At 45.5% G+C, this 19,365-nt stretch overlaps 1 pseudogene; it reads right to left on the reverse strand.

Moving 5' to 3' along the window:
* Positions 1–5,855: 5,855 nt before the first annotated feature.
* The window catches only part of LOC120842381, a 33,657-nt pseudogene continuing 20,147 nt past the window's right edge, over positions 5,856–19,365 (reverse strand).

The raw sequence follows: 19,365 nt of genomic DNA on the forward strand, positions 1-19,365 counted from the left end.
TTTTTTTCCTGTGATTGCTGTTGTGTGGAGATAAAAATAAATCCGGGCTTCATAGGTTATTAACGTCAAGGATTCAATAAAAGTAGTATTTAGTGAAGGTAAGAAAATCGTTGTACTGGTCACTAGAATTCCAGCTTAAGGACGTGAGTGCACTAATTCATGTTGAGTGTTTTTTCATTGCATTATGCTTCACTAGAATCTAAAAAAAATGCCTCAATGAGATTTTATCTAGAAAATCTGCATTCAAACTTATATATTAGTAGTTGAAAGGTCATTCTGCTCTGAAATAACAGCAAATGGGCTTTGCTAGTATTACAAAAATCGCTGGTCTGCAGAATATATGCCAGGAAAGTAAACCAACGAATGCTTGGTATAGTTATCTAAATGTTTGCACACTTCAACATCCTTACACCGAACAGCCCAGCACAAGAATGTCCCTGCACTGAAAAGTGCACTCCTATTGCTATGCCACTGGCAAACACCAGTGCTCATTTTAATTTCGCCCTTTCCATGAACGACCCAGGTAGCTCTCCATGTCGGCCGATACTGGAATTGCATCTGCCAGTACCGGGAGCTGTATGGCGGAGACTGGCCCTGGTTAATATCGGGGGCTTGTCTAAACTGGCCAGTACTAGCCAGAAAGTTCCCGATACCGGTCGACATTGTCTTCTTGCTGTAGTCACTGGCCAGTCTAGCCATGGTGTTTCCAGTGACTGGCCAACATTGTTTTCTTGTTGTAGTCACTGGCCAGTGCAGCCATGGAATTTCCATTGTCTAGCTGATATCGTTTTCTTGCTGTAGTCACCGGCCAGTCCAGCCAGGGAGTTTCCGGTGACTGGTCGACATTGTTTCCTTGCTGTAATTGCAGACAGTTTAGCCACATAATTCATGAACACTGGCCAGCTTGGTTTCCTTGCTGCTTTCACTGACCATTCCAGCCATGCAAGTTTTAATAAATAACCTACATGTCTTCTTTGCTCATATATAAACTATATGATGGTTACAAATGTCCATTATGTTGCAATTGTCTTCGATAACATGCTTTGGCAACATGCCACATATCGAACTGATGTGTGACGTCAGGGTGGTTCCCCCTCAGGGCAGCCTTGCCCTCGGAGTGCCGGTCAGTTACCAGTGTGTCGACCGACATGTCTTAGGCACGCAGGTAGTTTAGAGAATGCTCCATCCTCTCCGTCTCCATCCGGTTGCTTGAAGAAACCTTGGTGGACTGCAAAATATTTTCAACATGCAAAAGATCAACTTCGATCTCACTGCCACAAAATGGGCAGATGTAAGAGAGAATCTGACAGTGGTTGTGCACCTTATTTTGCACTGATATGTCTCTGTGTCCTGAAGGGCTCTCAAGTTTTCCAAATTAATTCCCAGTTCTTTGCCGGGTAAATCACCGTTGTCAGCTGTAGTTCCTCTGCGACTTCAACGCTAAAACTTTCCAGTTAGTTTTCTGACTTCGTCACAAGATGCCAAGTCCAGAAAACAATGTGGCAGTACTTATAACGTAATGCCTTACTTTCACAAGCTCAGTGTGCAGGACACGGTTGGTGGACGTCTCCAACAACGTGTATGTCCCAAAGTCCACGGAGTGGCCTGGCGTATCCGCCCTCCCGTCTCCAGCAAGACATAACCGTTTGCCTCGAAGATTATCGAGGAGTGTTGCCTGCTCGGAGTGCCAGACCTACGATAAATGAGAATGTACAGGTCAAGCACTATCTACTATCGCAAAAATTTAAAATTGCCAGACGTCAGTCATTACAGGCAACAGGTAGCAGTGCTGGTACTCGAAGTACTGCATCTTCTGTAACGACTGCATGGCCATAAAATAAAGCAATCACAACACCTTGGTCGGGCTGCTTCTTGAAAACAGAATTGCAGAGCACACTGGAATGTTGCCCATTGGTTTCCTGTTTAGTACAGGCCGGCTGCGCCAGGTCCGGGAGTGTGACAGGGGACATGTCACTTTGGCTCGAACCGTTGTGCCCACGAATTGCGGCTTCACTTAGCGTTCTGGTGCACCACAGACCCGGCACCTGTCCTGCAGCCCCATCGGGCACGAATCAAAGACAAGGAATTTCACCTTGTAGATCTGCTCTGGCTTCGGCGGCTGCCGCGGTGCATTGGTCCTAGAATAAGACGGAAACAAAACCCGATAAAGATATATACTATATCTAAGGGGCTTCTTAGTTGCATGTGGAGATTAGATGCATGCTTCGACTATTTTGGGTCAGAAATCGATTAAATAAAGCAGATATGATGTATTAGCTGTGAGTATTGCACACATTGAAGATCTTATAACTAAAAAGACAGCGTCTTTTGCTGTTCTTCTACCTCATTACTTCCATTTTTAATTACTAAATTGCCAAGTATTTTTACTCAGAAAGAATACAGAAGATTAAGGTGACAATTCTGTATCTAATCAGCAAGGTAAGCAAACTTGTTTAAAATTTAATGACTTTATTACCAACATTTAAATTCTTAAATACCACATTGAGAATGCTGTGAAGCTTACATCCTACTTTGTGTCATGCCAGATGCTTCCAGTTATTAATGCGAAAGTTTATATTGATAAAACAAAAAACCTAAAAGAAAGTGATTTTGTTTTAATGAATTAGGCCAAATTTATTAAAACTGCAAAGTGAAAAACATGACTGCCAGCCCAAAGAAGTAAACCAAAATCAGTGTCATGATTTCAGCACTAAGTTCTAGACAACAATAATGTGCAGGTTTTAGCACTTGAGCTCTAAAGTTTCTGAAAGAACCTCGGAAAAATGAAGGGTGTCACAAATCCACAAATTAGTGCACAAAGGAGTCAGCAGCCCAGTATTCGGGCACACCTGGGGACAGAACATGAAGAGACAAGATAACCCGCAATCTCGGATTCTCAGAGGTTAGCAGCCACTGGGAAGTCCACAGTCAAAGTGCATAAACGTGCACTTTGACTGTGAAAGTGCACGGTCAAAGTGCATAAACATATTTGTTTGATCAAGCTGAGCTCTCCTTCCTGTGCCCAAAAAGGTTTCGGCATCTCTGGGGACGTCATGGCCCAGCTTTCATAGTGAGACAGCAAAGGCGTAGTGAGACAGCAAAGGCGTAGTGAGACAGCAAAGGCGTAGTGAGACAGCAAAGGTTGAATCTTTACGCAAGGGTGGCCAGTTCCTCCGTGGCCGAAGGCGCTTCTTGCACGTAAGAGGCTTCATTGGTGTCCGAACAGGAGCTCTCTGTGTCCGGCATCATGTGCTCACCTTGCTGCTCGTCTCTGTACGTGGCCTGATAACTCTCGTCACTTTCAGTCGCACTGGTGTAGGGGGAACTTGGGCACCAGTCATTACCAGATACAAACACAGGATCACTTGGGGAGGAAGCAGCAATGATGTCCACGGATGGTGTGGCCACCGCGGCAGTACTGGCTGCGATGTCACGCTTAATGCTCCGGTACTGCTCTCGAGCAATCCGAGGCTTCTTCCATCATGAACTCATTGCCAGAGGCCGGGTAAACTGAGACGGCGCACGCAATTTAACAACAAGTGACAAAGAACATCTGGGATGCTTTGCGCCATACCAGCCAGACTCCCGTCACCATGCCTGTCACTGCTGTCTACCAAGACAGGTGAAGTCACAAGTGCACTTCGCTCGCGAGCGGCGACGCTCGTTTTCATCCTGCACTTTCAACAATATATCGATCGATTGATGGTCACAAAAGCTCGCGATCCTGATACCTTACTTTTGAGCATCAGCGTCTTTTACTAATGCAAATAAGAAATACTTAAGCATACAGCATGATTTATTTGCAGGCAGAGAAATGTGGAGATTTGTTTTCAAAATGAGCCAGCACAAACCATTTATGGCTAGACAAACTGTTGTACTAGACTTAAAGCTAATCACGCTTATCTTGGTTTTGCTTTCAAATATGAGTTGCAGGTTTCTAGAAAAAAAATTGAATGACATAACAGGACCAGAATGCATCGACAAATTAACGCCTCTTCTGTATCTTCAATTGTCCCTTTAAATACGTCAATGTCAATGTCTCGCACGAATTTTATGATCAGTGGAGAATTCTGTAGTGCATAAGTCAGGAACGACGGTATTGTAGAATAAAGTTTTCAACAATTTTCACTTACATTAAGGATCATTGCTCAGCACCATTTGATCTGTTTCAATGCATCACAATCAGATTCAAGTTTTATTTTTGTTTCGCCTCTCTTTTTGAGGCTATTTTTCTAAACTCTGCCAACACTTGAAATCATTTATGCTCGAATGAAGTATATTGCACAGCCTTACGCCCTGTTCCCATTCATTGGAACATGTTCTCTCATTTGCAGTGGTTGCAGGGCCACTGTGGTGCTCTTTTTGTGCCAGCACACTTCCAGTGAAACCACTTATGCTCACACTGGGGGTTGTCACAGAGCGCCATCTTGCTATGTTATGGTCCATCGCTATAGCAATATGTAGTCCTGTTTTCTTTGTGTTCTTCCTGAGGCTTTGAAAACACCTTGTAAAGCAGTTCTGGCAGAAGCACACACTTGAAGAAGTTTGTGCACTTTGAAAGCAAAGCCTTGGCAAACTCAACATCAAAGGGGATCCTCTCGATGTAGGTTTCTTTGGTGGTCCACACAACATAGTAGCATTACCTAAAATTACAAACATACATTTGCATCTGGACCTGGTAGAAACGTGCATGCTTCCTTTCAGCCGCAGGCTCTCTCCGTCGAGGAAGCCAGGCTACTATTCTCTAGGCCAGTGGTTCTCAGCCATCGATGCTTCGCGGACCCCTTGTGGATCGGCGGAGATGATGGAGGACCTTGTTCGTGGTGAGGTGAAAGGAAATGTATACGTTAAATGTAACAATTATGGAATAAATGGATATAACTAAGGGATGGTGTGAAGTAGATCTCTCTTATTGACATTCACATGAGAAAACTCGCAGGGCTTCGCGGACCCCTAGAATGCCTTCGCAGACCCAAAAGGGTCCGTGGACCCCCTTTTGGGAACCCCTGCTCTAGACAAATGTACTCTATGATATGGCACAGTCCCAACCACTGTAGGGGCATTTAACTTCAAGTATGCCTTCTCCACAGCACTCGCACCTAACAGCACCATCTTTTGACGCTCCAAGCCATGGATGCGTAAGACTTAAATGGAGTCTGGACTTGACACTGAAAGTTTACATGGCGACTGGATTGTGCATCCATGTACATATTCCTTACACCTTCTTTTTTCTCAATGCCCCGAGCCATGGCTTTTGTAGTAAATCTGTGATTGTCTGGGTAACGGACCCATTGAGTCAGACTTTCTGGCGGACTTTCTACCGATGTGGCACACACAACTTTGGCATTGGAAGCCATCACCCTGTTCGCACGAAAAATTAACCATTTCCTGCATGAAGTTTGTGGTCTCATCTCTTCGATCAGTTTCAGCACCTGCAATAAAAATAAGTAACTCAAGAAACAACATGCATAAACAAACAAGAAGGATGGGAAACATTGATACGACCATGACATAAATTAACCTGTCATAATAGACCTTCACCTAGCTGGATCAGTGGCTTCGAATCAGCAGGTTCAAATCCTGGCCAAGATGGCCACAGTATGATGGAAGTTTATTGCAGAGAAGGTGCATTGGGGGGGGGGGAGGGGGTACAAAAGATTTTGGTTGCACATCAAAAGATTCCCACATGGTCAAGATCAATCCTCAGTCGCTCACTTGGGCATGCTGGATGCCGTTCGTTGGTCTGGCATGTAAGCTCCTAAATTAGAATTTCTCCATCTTGCCTGCACCATTTTTTCATTATTAGACGCTAAACTCAAATGCTTACCTCGGGTTCAGTTGAATGCCACTGGCATTCACATGATGTCCCATGACAGCACCACTCCTTTCTTGTACATGTTGCACAGCACGGCAGTCTTGTAGTTCGATGCTGTGGGCTTGTACTGCTCGGCGTAGTCGTCCACGACGGATAGAAATGCTGGCTTTGTGCCGGCACCGCTGACATCGGCAAGAAACTGGACCCACTGTTGATCATCTGGCCGTGAGGCTGCTGGTTTGGGTGACCGCAGGGCTTGCAAGTGAGACAGCTGTGTTTCGTCAATTCGCTGCTTCTTGGCAGTGGCTGATGAAAAGTTCACTTTCGAAATGGACACACACTACAGGTTGTTACAGTAGGCTGGCAGCCACATGTCTTTTTTTATGCAGACCCTTGCGTCCCTGTGTTTGACAAGGACCTCTAGCTAGAACAGCGCTGCTCTAATATACGAACAGGCTTCACCAAGTCCAGCCATGCAATCGCAATGTGCTAGAATGACCTTGCCATCTGGTTTCACCAGCAACCAGGGCTGCTTGTCTACTTAGCAAAGGCTTTAACCCATACGAAGTTCAAAGGAGAAAGAGAATCAGTAGAAGTGATTAAAGGGAATGCAGAATTCGAAAAGTAGCTATGAAGCATTTACGATAATTTATTTAAACACAATGCAACAACACAGCAAGTATTGCAAGCAGGAAGCAAACTGACAAAAATATGAACATATCAAAAGTAAAAAAAGGCAACATAGTCTCACACAATTTCATGCATAACAGTTCCGACAAATCCACGGCTTATTTCGTGGCACGCTTGTAAGACGTGCACATTTAAAGTGCAGCCACTCTCGGCATGCGTCACATCCAATGGAATCATCATGGAGTTGTTTCTTGCACACACTAAAAGTCCATGAGCCAAAATTACACTTCTGGGTTATAGTCGCAGTGAGTGCAACCCAGCCATCATCAGTGAAAAATCTTCAGATTTCGTTGAGGTCGATTTTTTCATTGAGTGCTGGTGAAAGAATTTTCTCCAGGGTGACCTCAATCCCCGTTTCCTCAATCTTCAGTCCGGTGATGGCTTTCTGTGCAACATGCTCTTCCACAAACCACCGTAGCATCACTATGGCACGCTCCAGGGGTGCCTTCATTAAGAATGGTGTTGGTCGAAGGCACCTTCTTTTCTTTGGAAGGCAAACAACTGCCAACCCTCTCCCTTTTGATCAGCCACGGTGTTTTATTCTCGCTGGGAGAACACTTTCAAGCACACCTGAAGAAAAACTAATGCATGTACAAGGGCATGCAACTACTAATGAGGAAGCAAGGGTATGTGCAAATGGCATACCAACATTCAAATCTTAAGTCTCCACCCTGCAGAGGGGCTGTCATTTTTTTAATCTTTTAAGTACTACAGGGCACTTACAACTCTTGATCACCACTACCTGTGGTTAATTACAAGAAAAGTAAACGGGGTGGGAGCAACACCAGTGACCCAAATTATTTAAGTTAACTTAATGGCTCTGATTGCCCTAACTACTACTGTTATCAGTTTTCTTCTTGCGAAAACCAGCTAGCTACCGTAACATCCCAAGAGATGCCCCACCCCCGAAAGATAACCCGCCCCTATTTTTTGTATGATTTGTTATTTTTCCAAAAACACAGATAGCCCACTTCTAGTAATTGCAGGGCCCTGGCCAGTGGTGACCTTGGCAGAAATTGTGTTACTTAACCACGGCAAGAGATAGGCGAACGTTGCTGACTGAGGACAGTTGTCTTTGGTTTATCGACCCGCCCTGTGATTACAAGTTTCGCAGGTCACAAAATCTAAAACTAGCATGTTTTAAAACTTTTTTTGATTGTTTTACTTTCAATTTTAGGTTGACTATCTCTCGGGATATTACGGTACTGTCTTTTCAAAGAATCAAAAGAAAAAAAAAAAAAACTCCCCCCCAAAAAAAGAAAAACACCTGGTCTAAAAAAAAAAAAAAGAAATATAAGCCTTTAAACACCTGATTTTTATTAGGAGACCCCAAGGGCACAGGAGGTGTCAGGGGCACCTGTGGGCACTTTTCGGCCTTTTAAGGTCGATTCTTTTCACTTAAGAAGTTCGAAAGATGACAGTGGGCCTTGCCGATCCGGTCGTCATCGGGCACAGTGGTCTTGCGCTTCTTCACATAGTGAGATAAGCCAACTGCAAAAATAGAAGAGACAATCTCATCTAATATAGGAAATTTTAAATCTTTTTGGAATTATATTTTTGAACAACTGTCTCAAAAGGACAGAACGTTTTTTTCACTGAATAAAATAAGGGGAACAAAAAGAATGTCTAAAGATAGCAGAATATCTATGAGGGCTTGTCAAAATGATAGAGAGCTTCATTATTAGCCTAGTGATTATTTTCTGGATACAGGATTGTAGATTCTAGGCGACATGAAAATCTGCATTATATTGAATGCATTATGGGCAGGCTTTCACGTCCAGATAAGCCCCGATATTTCCCGATTTTCGAAACCCGCATGGGTTTTATTGAACTCAGGTTAATCCCAACTTTCTTCTGAAAGCTGCCTTAGCTGGGAGGTGAAAACCAGTTAAAGGAATTAAATTTATGATACATTGCGGATCCATTTCAGAAGTACCTTATGGTCCCCCCCAAAGAAAGAAAAAAAAAAAAGTGAAAGCCGTTTACAACTCCCTGTAACGCCGAATTAGAGCGCAGCTCTTGAGGAGGTGGAGGGAAGGGTACTGGGGGGTCACGTGACCCCCCAATGCCGATGATGTCATCACATACGTCACTGATGACGTCATCAATGACGATGACGATGCGGATACCGATGACGTCATTAGTGACATCACTGATGACTTCACCAGTGATGATGACGATGACGATGCGAATGTCGGTGACGTCATCAGTGATGATGACGATGCGGATGCCGGTGACGACATCAGTGGCGTCACTGATGACGTCATCAGTGATGATGACGATGACGATGCGGATGTCGGTAACGTCATCAGTGACGTCACTGATGATGTCATCAGTGATGATGACGATGTGGATGCCGGTGACGTCATCAGTGACGATGACGTCATCGGGGGGTCACGCGACATCGGCGGGGGTCACGTGACTTCGGGGGTCATGTGACTTCGGGGGGTCACGTGACCTCGGGGGGGGGGGGGGGGGGGGTCACGTGCCCCCCCCCCACGAGGTCACGTGACCCCGGTGGGGGGCTCGCGCGGTGCATTATGGGACATTTCCCATAATGCACCGCGCGGTTACGCCGTCGGCGACGCCGCTCAAGCCGGAAACGGGCGCCTAAGAGCTGCGCTCTAAAACAAGGAACCTAATTATGGTCATATTGGACTATTTTTTGAGCATCTGCTTTTCTTGCGTCAAGATTTGAGAGCGATAAAGTAAACAAATGGAGTTTGAAAAGTGGAAACAGCAAGATCAGCACCTAGTTGACGCGCCCCCCAAGGAGTGGCACAACCGTCCCACCGTTGGAGGGGGCCGTATTACGTAAGAAAAAATACTTATTTTTGCTTGAATTTGTCATTTTGTTTTTCTCATAACTTCCCAAGCAATGTGAATTTTGCGTGGAAAAAATGGTTTCTTCGTGTTACCATTTTGTCCGAGGTAAGCCTCGTCGCAAGTTTCAAACCAGGGATGGGCAAAATACATGCAAATATGTATCGAAATACAAATACAAAATACTTCGTCAAAAATGTATTTAATTACAAATCTAATTACATTTCCAGAAAAGCATTTAAATACAAGATACAAATACAACAAAATGTATTTGGTCTCCTACAAATTCTTTTCCAAATACATTCCTCAAATTTTGCGTCAGTGACTTCAAGGCACCTGCAACGGGTTTCTGGGTATCTCATTTTAATTTTGCGTCGCACAGTGGGGAGTTAGTGTGCGAGGCTCTAGTAACGTAATATAAATATAATCACAAAAATTGTACTCCGCTTGGACGTAATAGGTGAAAAAAGTAAAGAGCTTCAAGCAGCTTTTTTTGCCGATTACATTTTGGTATAGACCAACGAAGAACTGAGACGACCAAGACGCGCAGCACTAGTAGAGAATTTTTTATTGTTGCAACTCGCATCAGTTATAAAAATCTGGACGGCCCGCGCATTTAGAATGTTCCAGGCAAAAATATAGATGCAAGTCAGGCTGGAAAGCATTACAAGTTGTCACAGGTACTTATTTAGCCAGTCTGCCTGTGAACGTCGATTTCGTCACTTATTGCCCTGGACTTGCACCGTAATCACAAAGTGATCACACTAGCACCGTAATCACTAAACGCTTGTGCTTGATTGAGAGACACTGTATTCGGTGCAGAGCGCAGTTTTCTTACTACTCTGGACAGTGACAATAAATTTGAGGGATGTGTTTTTGTGCACAAAATTGTATTTAATTACAATTGTATTTGAAATACCCCCGTTTTAGTATTTAAATACACACGTTAAATACATTACCAAATTTGTAATTAAATACAAATACAAAATACACAAAGTATTATAAATACATATCTCAAATACCTGTATTTGAAATACTGCCCATCCCTGTTTCAAACTAATCAAAAAATCGTTGGAGAGGCCCTGTAAAGGGACGGGATATTGAACTAAAATGTTTATTTCGCCTAAAGGCCGTAGGACCGTTCACTGGGAAGCTGCAAACCGCACATCACTTTTACAAGAATATCCTGAACGAATGGCTGTATTTTTGGAAAAGAAAGATGCAATTGAGCGAGGCTGGCAGGCTGTCTGACGTCACGTCAGAGAGCTCCTTCGAAGCTTGCCTGAGCATGGAGGACAAAGCTGAGGAGCCTGGTAACATGATGTCAGCTTCACTTAATTGCGTTTTTCTTTTGCCAAGACTACAGCCATTCGTTCGACATATCAATCTATATTGTTATAAAAGTGGTGTCTTAGGGTTTGTAGCTTCTAATTAAGCGCTCCCACTGTCTTCTTAGCTGAAATTCAGATTTCGGTTCAGTATTCCTTTCAGCACACTACATAATGGGCTCTTTCATTATTGGGTACACTGTAGTATTTCAATTTTTTCATTTAGTTCTTTCTCGCCACACTAACCAGATGGCGCCACTAACTGCCACACCAATACCCGTGGCCAGACGGCGCTAGTGGACACCCATTGGGCCATGCCCCCGGGTTGTTTCCCCTAAACATAGTAGGGTGATTTCAGATAAGATCGACCAAAGGATGGCTAGTCGACATTTTCAAATCAACTGATGTTTTTATATGTTATTGTCTAGTGTCTGGTATGAACGAATCCAAACTTAGTTTTGACTAGAAAAAATACTTGGGGACAGGAAAAATCGTAAGGCATGAGGTGGTGGACAGTTGCATTAACGCGCACTGATGGAGGGGGCCCGTTTGAGAGTGAATAACTAAAGCGATAACATTAGGAGAACTCTAATACGTTTTAGGCGCAAACTATGGGTATAGCTTGCTTGTAATATAAATTAATCATATTTATTTAAAATTTATTTATTTTTCTAAAAATTGACAAACATGCCTGCTCGAACGACAAATGGCAAACTTTGGAGGTCTGTATCTCATGAAATAATTTAATCATTATGATATAATTTGCAGATATTATTCTACTGATATATAGCTAATATTTAAAAAATAACTAAGGTATCTGTGTGATACAATAGTTAGGATATATTTAGTCAAACATGGAAAAAAATCAAAGAAAAATTCCGATGCGAATAAAAAAAAAACACCACCCTCGATTTTTTTTAAATTTAGGTAACCTGTTATACTCTATTTCGGCATTCATTTCCATTAAAAACATGTTGCATCATTTTATTGAGAAAGAAGATACAACTCCCCAAAGTAGGGTCCTTTTTCAAAGCCTACACTTAGCAGTGTTTTATGCAAGAACTGGCTCTGAGTTCCAGTTTCATGAAACCAACACACATCTTTTATATATTTTTATTCAGATGAGGCCAATGATAACTAAAGAAATCGTTCACACACTTAAATTAAGGAGAAACTACTGTGTACAAAGAGGTATCATATTACGGACTAGTGATCCGAGAAAAGATCATGCAGCCTTCGGCCACTAGGAACTTTGTTTACTTTATTCTCCTGCGACACTATATGCTATTCCCTCTTCCGCTCTACCTTCATCTCTCTCTCTCTCTCTCTCATATATATCCCTGATATATATCCAGAACAAAAACATGTTCAAGCATTCCCTTTCTGCGTGGTAGTGTTCTGTGGCTAGCAAAAATCATTTCCTCGCTAAGCTCACGATTTTGGCAAAATAGTTGCCGGAAACCGCAGACGACACTCGTCGCTAGTTCTGGCAAAACGGCCGATACAATCTTTTTTCCCCGCTCGCTGTCAAGGACAAGGGGGTTCGCTTCAACCAGCAAAACATGGCCGCCGACGCCTGTTTACTGAGCAGTCATGCCTGTCGCCATCTCACTCGCTGGCGTCACGGGCGATAATATCGGGCACAAAGGGGCACACCAACCGGCAGCATTATCCCCAAATACTTGAGCCTCGCGTAAATACATAGAGTGTAAACGCTGTCGCCATGTTATCGTAGTAAGACCGCCCCCCCCCCTCCCCCAACGGGGGACTGCAGTACGCGACGGCGTACTAACACAACGGCGACGATATCGACATCGCGGGCTCCGAATTTTCCCATAGTTCTACTCCACGGGCATTTCTCGAAACGCTTGATATTGTGTACGCCCGCCTGGAAGGATTGCAGGCGCGTAGTTAAGATAAGGCGGTTCTCCGCGGCAAAAGAAAGCAATTTCACAAAAGCTTAAAAGTGGCGGCGACGCGTGTGCGGTGAACGCTTGTAGTTTTGGTGTAGACAGGGTGTGTGTGTTCTCGTTGTTGACACCAGCCGGCGATAAGGCACTGCAGGCGGTAGCTCAGTACAGCAAGGGCTAATCCGAGTGACCATCAACGTAACCCCACCGCCAACCTCTCGCGAACCGGTCGCCGACATGGCTCAGGCTGTGTCATGAACCACGTGGTAGAAGCTCGGGTGCTTTCATATCAGCGCGTGGAGGGACGACAGTGCGATTCCGGAAAGTCTTTTTCGAAGGCCGCTGACCACAATTTTTTGTCTGGAGACTTTCCCTCTTTCTTCCTTTGACGTGGATCAAGCTTTGCCGACAGCCTCAGTTGTGACCTCTCTTTTCAAATGTACGTTTGCAGTGAGTGAGCTCCTCAGCCTCGGACTTGTCACTTGTGCACCCAGTAGTTCTTTCACTTGGCAATTATATGCCATCAGTTGGGGTTTAATTTCTATTATTTATGTATACATTATGAAGACGTCCTGGAGCTCCGAACGAGTGTTTTGTGCAGATTACTTTTGCAAACACAAAAAGACTATACCAAAGCAGCGGAATTTTCGAAGTGTTGGCGAGTTGGACCGAAACTCGTTGAAGCAAATTCTTCCGCCTGACTGTTCCACCAAAGTGAGTGCGACGGACTAGCTGTGCTACCATTGCTTCATGCACATCACTAAGGAGATCTCGATGCGAAGCTCAGAGCAGTGCCCTGACATATTTGTGCCAGCTGAAGAAGCAATTGAAGATCTAAATCGCAGCATACTACCTACAGATGTGTCGCCGCTGAGACAACCAAGCGTCGTAAGAAGTCGGGACAGGCCTGCCTATGTCAAGAGAAAGCAGACAGAACTGGAGCAGGTTGCTGTCAAGAATATACGCTCAAGGCTACGTATTGCGTACGACAGGGACGCACCATCGGGGTCGTCCGAACCAACATGCTCCACATGCACTGAGTGGGTGGACAACTTTCGGCAGGCCTTTGAAACCGCCACCTCTCTCCGGGAACGTTGTCAACTGCTTACACTCCTGCCGTCAACACTGACGAAGAATGAGGTTCAAAAGATGATTCCACTGGCCTCAATGTACCTCATCAGTAAATCCCGAAAACTCAAGGAAAAGCATGGCGTGTGGTATGAGCCGGATCCTTACACGAGGTGCAAGGTGAGCCCTGAAAACCTGTCTGCTGCCCTAGAGTACTTCACGAAAGACGAGCTACAATGTTCGCGCCAAAGTCCCAACCAGAAGGACGTCATCTCTGTCATGCTCAACGGAGAGAAAACGTTCGTGCCAAAGTGCTTCATGACACGCTCAATACGAGAGGCCTTCCGTATATACAAAGACAAGCATCCCGATTCCGGCGTTGGGCTAACGAAATTTTATTCGTTGCGCCCTAGATGGGTCCAATGTATTCCACACCAGGAAGTGTGCGTTTGTGTGCGCTGCGCCAATTATTATCTTTGTACTGCCGCTCTAGAGAACGTTACAGGCTCAACATTCAACACTGGTGAAATGAACTCGGCATTTCTGTGCGACCCAGCAACAGAACTGTGCCTTCAAGGAGACTGTGATCACTGCCCAAAAGGCCAGTTTCTTACACTCCAGGAACTTGATATCCCGGAGGATGAAGAGATTGTGCTTGCAACATGGGAGTCCGGCGACCTTGTAAAAAAAACTTTGGAACCTGAGACTTTCCTAAAAGTCATCCAAGTGACGGTTGGAAGTTGGGTACTTCACAACCATATCCGGCAAACGCAAGGTAAAGCGATCTACGATGAAAAACAGTGCATGCAACGCGGGAGCATTGTCTTTCATTTTGACTTTGCTGAAAACTGGACCATCGTGCTTCCTGACGAAGTGCAAGCATATCACTGGAAAAAAAAACAAGTTTCGATATTTACATGTGTAGTGACGGCAAGAAAATCTACAAACAGCTTTGCCATCATCAGTGAGGACCTGGTCACGATGCCGCTCACGCTTGCTTGGCTCTAGAAAAAGTGAAGGAGTGGGTTGAAGACAACGTTGCGGTATACTCGTACGTGACGTACGTAAGTGACGGCGCCGCCAGTCATTTCAAGAATCGCTACCAGCTTCACCAATTTGCAAAGGACGATTGCCCACAAGCCCAGTGGTTATTTTCTGCATCTGGACATGGGAAAAATGCATGTGACGGAGTTGGCGGACTCGTGAAGCACCAGGCCACGCTGAACAACCTGAGAGAACGTTCAGTAAGCGCAATTCAGACGGCCAGGACAATGGTGAGCGTTCTATCAAAGAAACTGAAAGGCGTGCATCTTGTATATCTGGACGAAAATGAGGTTGTTCGGTATCGTGAACAAAAAAAAGAAGAGTGGCTGACGGTGCGCGCCTTCCCTGGCATTCAGTCTTGGCACGCGTGGCGGCTCAGCATGTCATCAACAGAAGGGACCTGTGACGTATATGTAGCACGGACAGTCGGATCTGCTTGGAAGCAACTTTATTAAATGGGTACAGCGAGGAAAACCTTAGCGTAAAGTGCCGAATTTGATTTCCCAAGGACTGCTCATTTTGAATGCAGGGACATCTTATTTATCACATTTTTCTTCACGGGGTATTTAACCTACTGTTTTTGTTGGTGGTTACTAATAATTTTTATCTGATCACTATAAAAAAAATCCCAAAATGTTATCCTCGAGCAGGATAAAATATATCGGCTTGCCACGATTCATTCATACACCGAGAACATCGAAGCTGCTCCAGTTAGGCACTATGGCATCCGTCACCTGAAATTGTTTGTAATCGTAAATACACAGCCAACCTAAATATCTTACTATCATATCTTTGTTTTTGTGTGTGGAAGTAAAGTTATTTATTTTACTCTAGATGTAAAATATACCGGAAGGTACAACTTCACACTGCATCATCTTTTCTCAAATCATTAGTCTCTAATATGATACGACTTTGTACGCTTATGTAAAATGCTGTATATAGTTTCTCCTCCCTTTTACTGTGTGACTGATCACTCTTTTTATCAATGACCTCATCTGAATAAATGTATATAAAAGATTTGTGCAAGTTTCATGAAACTGGAACTCAGAGTCACTTCTTGTATAGGACAGAGCTAAGTGTAGGCTTTGAAAAAGGACCCTACTTTGGGGAGTTGTTTCTTCTTTCACAGTGCAATGATGCAACATGTTTTTAATAGAAATGAATGCCGAAATAGAGTATAACAGGGTACCCAAATTTAAAAAAAATCGAAGGTGGTGTTTTTTTTTTATTCGCATTGGAATTTTTCTTTGTTTGATTTTTTTCCCATGTTTGCCTAAATATATTGTAACTATTGTGTCACTCAGATACCTTATTTATTTTTTCAATAATAGCCATATATTAGTAAAATAATTTCTGCAAGTTATGTAATAATGATTAAATTATTTCATGAGATACAGATTTCCAAAGTTTGCCATTTGTCGTTCGAGCAGGCATGTTTGGCAATTTTAAAAAACTAAATAAATTTTTAATAAATATTATTACTTTATATCACAAGCAAGTTGTACCCATAGTTTGTTTGTAAAAAGTTTTAAAATTCTCCTAATTTTATTGTTTTAATTATTCACTTTCAAACTTGCCCCCTCCATCAGTGCGCGTTATTGCAACTGTCCACCTCTCCCTGCCTTACGATTTTTCTTGTCTCCAAATTTTTTTTTCTGGTCAAAACTAAGTGTGGATTCGTTTATACCAGACACTAGACAATGTCATATAAAAACATCAGTTGATTTAAAAATGTCGACCAGCCACCCTTTGGTCGATCTTTTCTGAAATCACCCAGTACGTGTTTGGACCCAGAAGCTAGTGGACGTCTCCTTCCTCCGGGCGTTCCCGCCCTTGGGCCCCGCCGGCGCCCGCCGTATCGCCTCGCTTCAGCATGTGAGACTGCATCCCTTTTTAGCAGGCCGCCTCGGCCCTGCGTTTCCTTTGTATTTTCACGGGTGTCCGCATTTTCTTCTTTTATGGCGACGAGGATTTTCTTTAATACAACATTTTGGCGACGAGTTTTAATTACTACATTTTGGCGAACGAGCATGGGATTATTTTTTTTTGAATTTCGTAACCCACCGCGTCACAGCCGGTGCTGTTTTTTTCCCTTGGCGGGAGCTCTAGTATAACGGCGGCCCACCGCAGTGTTTTTTTTTTTCTCCGAAGCGTACTCTGCGTCTAGACGGGACGTGTATTTTTTTTTTTAACAAGGAACGGCGCCTTTGTCCGCTGTTTCCAATATGGCGGCTGCGCAGGGTCGCGTTCCCGCCGAATTTCTCCCCACGCCTGGCGAACCGTCAATGCCGTGGCAGACGTGAAAGCGAGGTTTCTTGAATCACCTCAAGGCGATCGACGCCGAGGATTTTCCGCCGAAGTGGAAAAGGGCGATTTTGTTGTCTTTTTTAGGAGAGGAAGGAAATCGCGTCGTTGATGCGTTTAACCTAGCGGGTCCAGCCGTTAACGCAGCACAAGTTGAGTTCCAGGTTTTGTTGTCCGCTTTGGACACCCACTTCGCTTCCGCTCAAAACGTCGTAGTTGAGCGTAGAAAGTTTGTCACGAGGGTCCAGGGTCCAGGAGAGACCGTCCTCGAGTATCTTGGGGCGCTCAGACGCCTAGCATCGTTTTGCGACTACGGAGAGTCCTTGGAGAGCCGCGTCGCGGATATGTTTATTTCGGGGATCCGTAACACGGAATGGGAAGTCCAAGATCGTTTAATCAGAGAGTCCGGCGGAGCTAACGCACCTAGCCTCGAGCGTGCTGTTCAGTTAGCGCAGCAGTTTGAGCGGACGTCTCATGATTGCGATCTCTTCCGACGCTTGTCGTTAGACTCGGAGTCTGAACACGCCGCACGTGGTCGATCGGATTCAAGATGGGCACGGTCGCGTCCATCTTCGCCGAGGCGTGAGCGTCTTCCTCCTCCCCCTTCTTTGTCGACATGCGAGCCATCTTGCTCCTCTCGTCCGAGGCGCAAGCCTCCCCCTCCTTCGTCGGGACGCGAGCGCCCCCTTCCTCCTTTTCCGCCGCGTCGAGAGCAAGACTGCCGGCAATCGCGAGCTCCCTCCCGACCGTTCTTCGGTGCGCGCCCACGCGATCCTCCACCCGGCGTGTGTTTCCTCGTTCGCGAGGACGGATGCTTTTTCTGTGGAAGGTGAAGCCACCCCCGAGATGAGTGCCCAGCATCCGGAGCCACATGTTTCTCGTGTGGCCGTGTGGAACACTTTTGCAAATGTGTGTCGAAGCCGTCCGAGGAGCGACCGGGATCAACGTCAACTGGCCCTTCCTTCTGGGCGGCAGGCTTCTGCCCGCGGCTACTACGACTGTCGCCAGCCTGGTCCGACAGGCACCTCCGTGCGAGGCGTCACCACCTTCTTGGATAACGACGACAACGACGAGCTGCGGCCAAGCGGCTACACGGTGGGGTCGCCCGGTGGTCGTCAGGAGCAACGACCCGGACTTCAGCGCCGGAGCTTCACAGCCGATGTGGAGGTGAACGGCTTTCCTCTCTCTATTCTCATTGACACCGGTGCTGAGGTTTCCCTTCTGTCGGACGCCACTTTTAACCGCATTAATCGAAGCGGCCGCATCAAGTTATCGAAGCCGCCGCGCACTTTGGTGCACTATCTAAAGGGTTCCATTCCCGTCTTGGGATGCTTCCACGCAAACGTCATGTTCAAAGATCGCTTCGCGACCATCCTTTTCTACGTTGTACGCAACGGTCGTTCCCTACTTGGAGTGTACGCGGTGCATGACCTCAAGATGATCTTGTCCGGCGTACCGTTAAAGTGTTTTCACATCGACGCCGCTGCTTCCGGTTTAGACGTCCCGGGACATTTAACCGAGGCTGAGGTCCCGCAGCCATTGTCCGCGACGGACTCCAGGCCGTCCACTCACTTTTCTGGTGCCTTTGGAACTTCGTCGTCAGCTGTTCCCACAGCCCAAGGTCCGTCGACCTCTTCAAGTGACCGCTCCCCGTCATCGATGACCGATTGTTCTAAGCTTCCTCCCGGTTTTGAGGAGTTCGAAGAACTTTTTTCGTCAGAGTTGGGTCTGGTCGTAAACCAGACACATACCATCACAGTCTGTCGTCATGTTCTGCCCGTTCAGGCAAAACTCCGTCGTTTACCGTTCACGCTGCGCGAGTCCGTAACGGTTGAGATCCAGAAGCTCGAACGTCAGGGCGTGATCGAGCGCATCAGCGCCTCCAAGTGGGTTTCGCCGATCGTCGTTGTAAAGAAGAAAGACGGCGGTATCCGCATGTGCGTTGATCTACGAGCTCCTAACCGCGCGGTCGTGATCGACTTTTTTCCACTACCGCATATCGATGAACTCCTAAACTCGCTCAAAGGAGCATCTTGCTTTTCCAAACTCGACCTCGCGTCGGCCAAGTGCGACTCGACCCCAAGAGTCGAGACCTCACATCATTTATTACGCATGAGGGTTCATTTCGCTTCAAGAGAGTGCTTCGGCCTGGCCTCCACGCCAGCCGCGTTCCAACAAGTAATGTGAAAGATCTTCAAGGACTGCCCCGGCGTACAGTTCTACTTAGACGACGTGATCGTCTACGGATCGACACCTGAAAAGCATGACGCGCACCTGCGCGAAGTTCTCCGACGGATCAAGTCCGCTGGCATGAAGCTGAACCGAAAGGCGGTTTTCCGCGTTCCGACCTTGTCTTTTCTCGGCCATAGTCTATCCGCGGAAG

This window comes from Ixodes scapularis, unplaced genomic scaffold (genome assembly GCF_016920785.2).
Source record: "Ixodes scapularis isolate PalLabHiFi unplaced genomic scaffold, ASM1692078v2 PGA_scaffold4__175_contigs__length_147842914, whole genome shotgun sequence".
NCBI classification, from domain to species: domain Eukaryota; kingdom Metazoa; phylum Arthropoda; class Arachnida; order Ixodida; family Ixodidae; genus Ixodes; species Ixodes scapularis.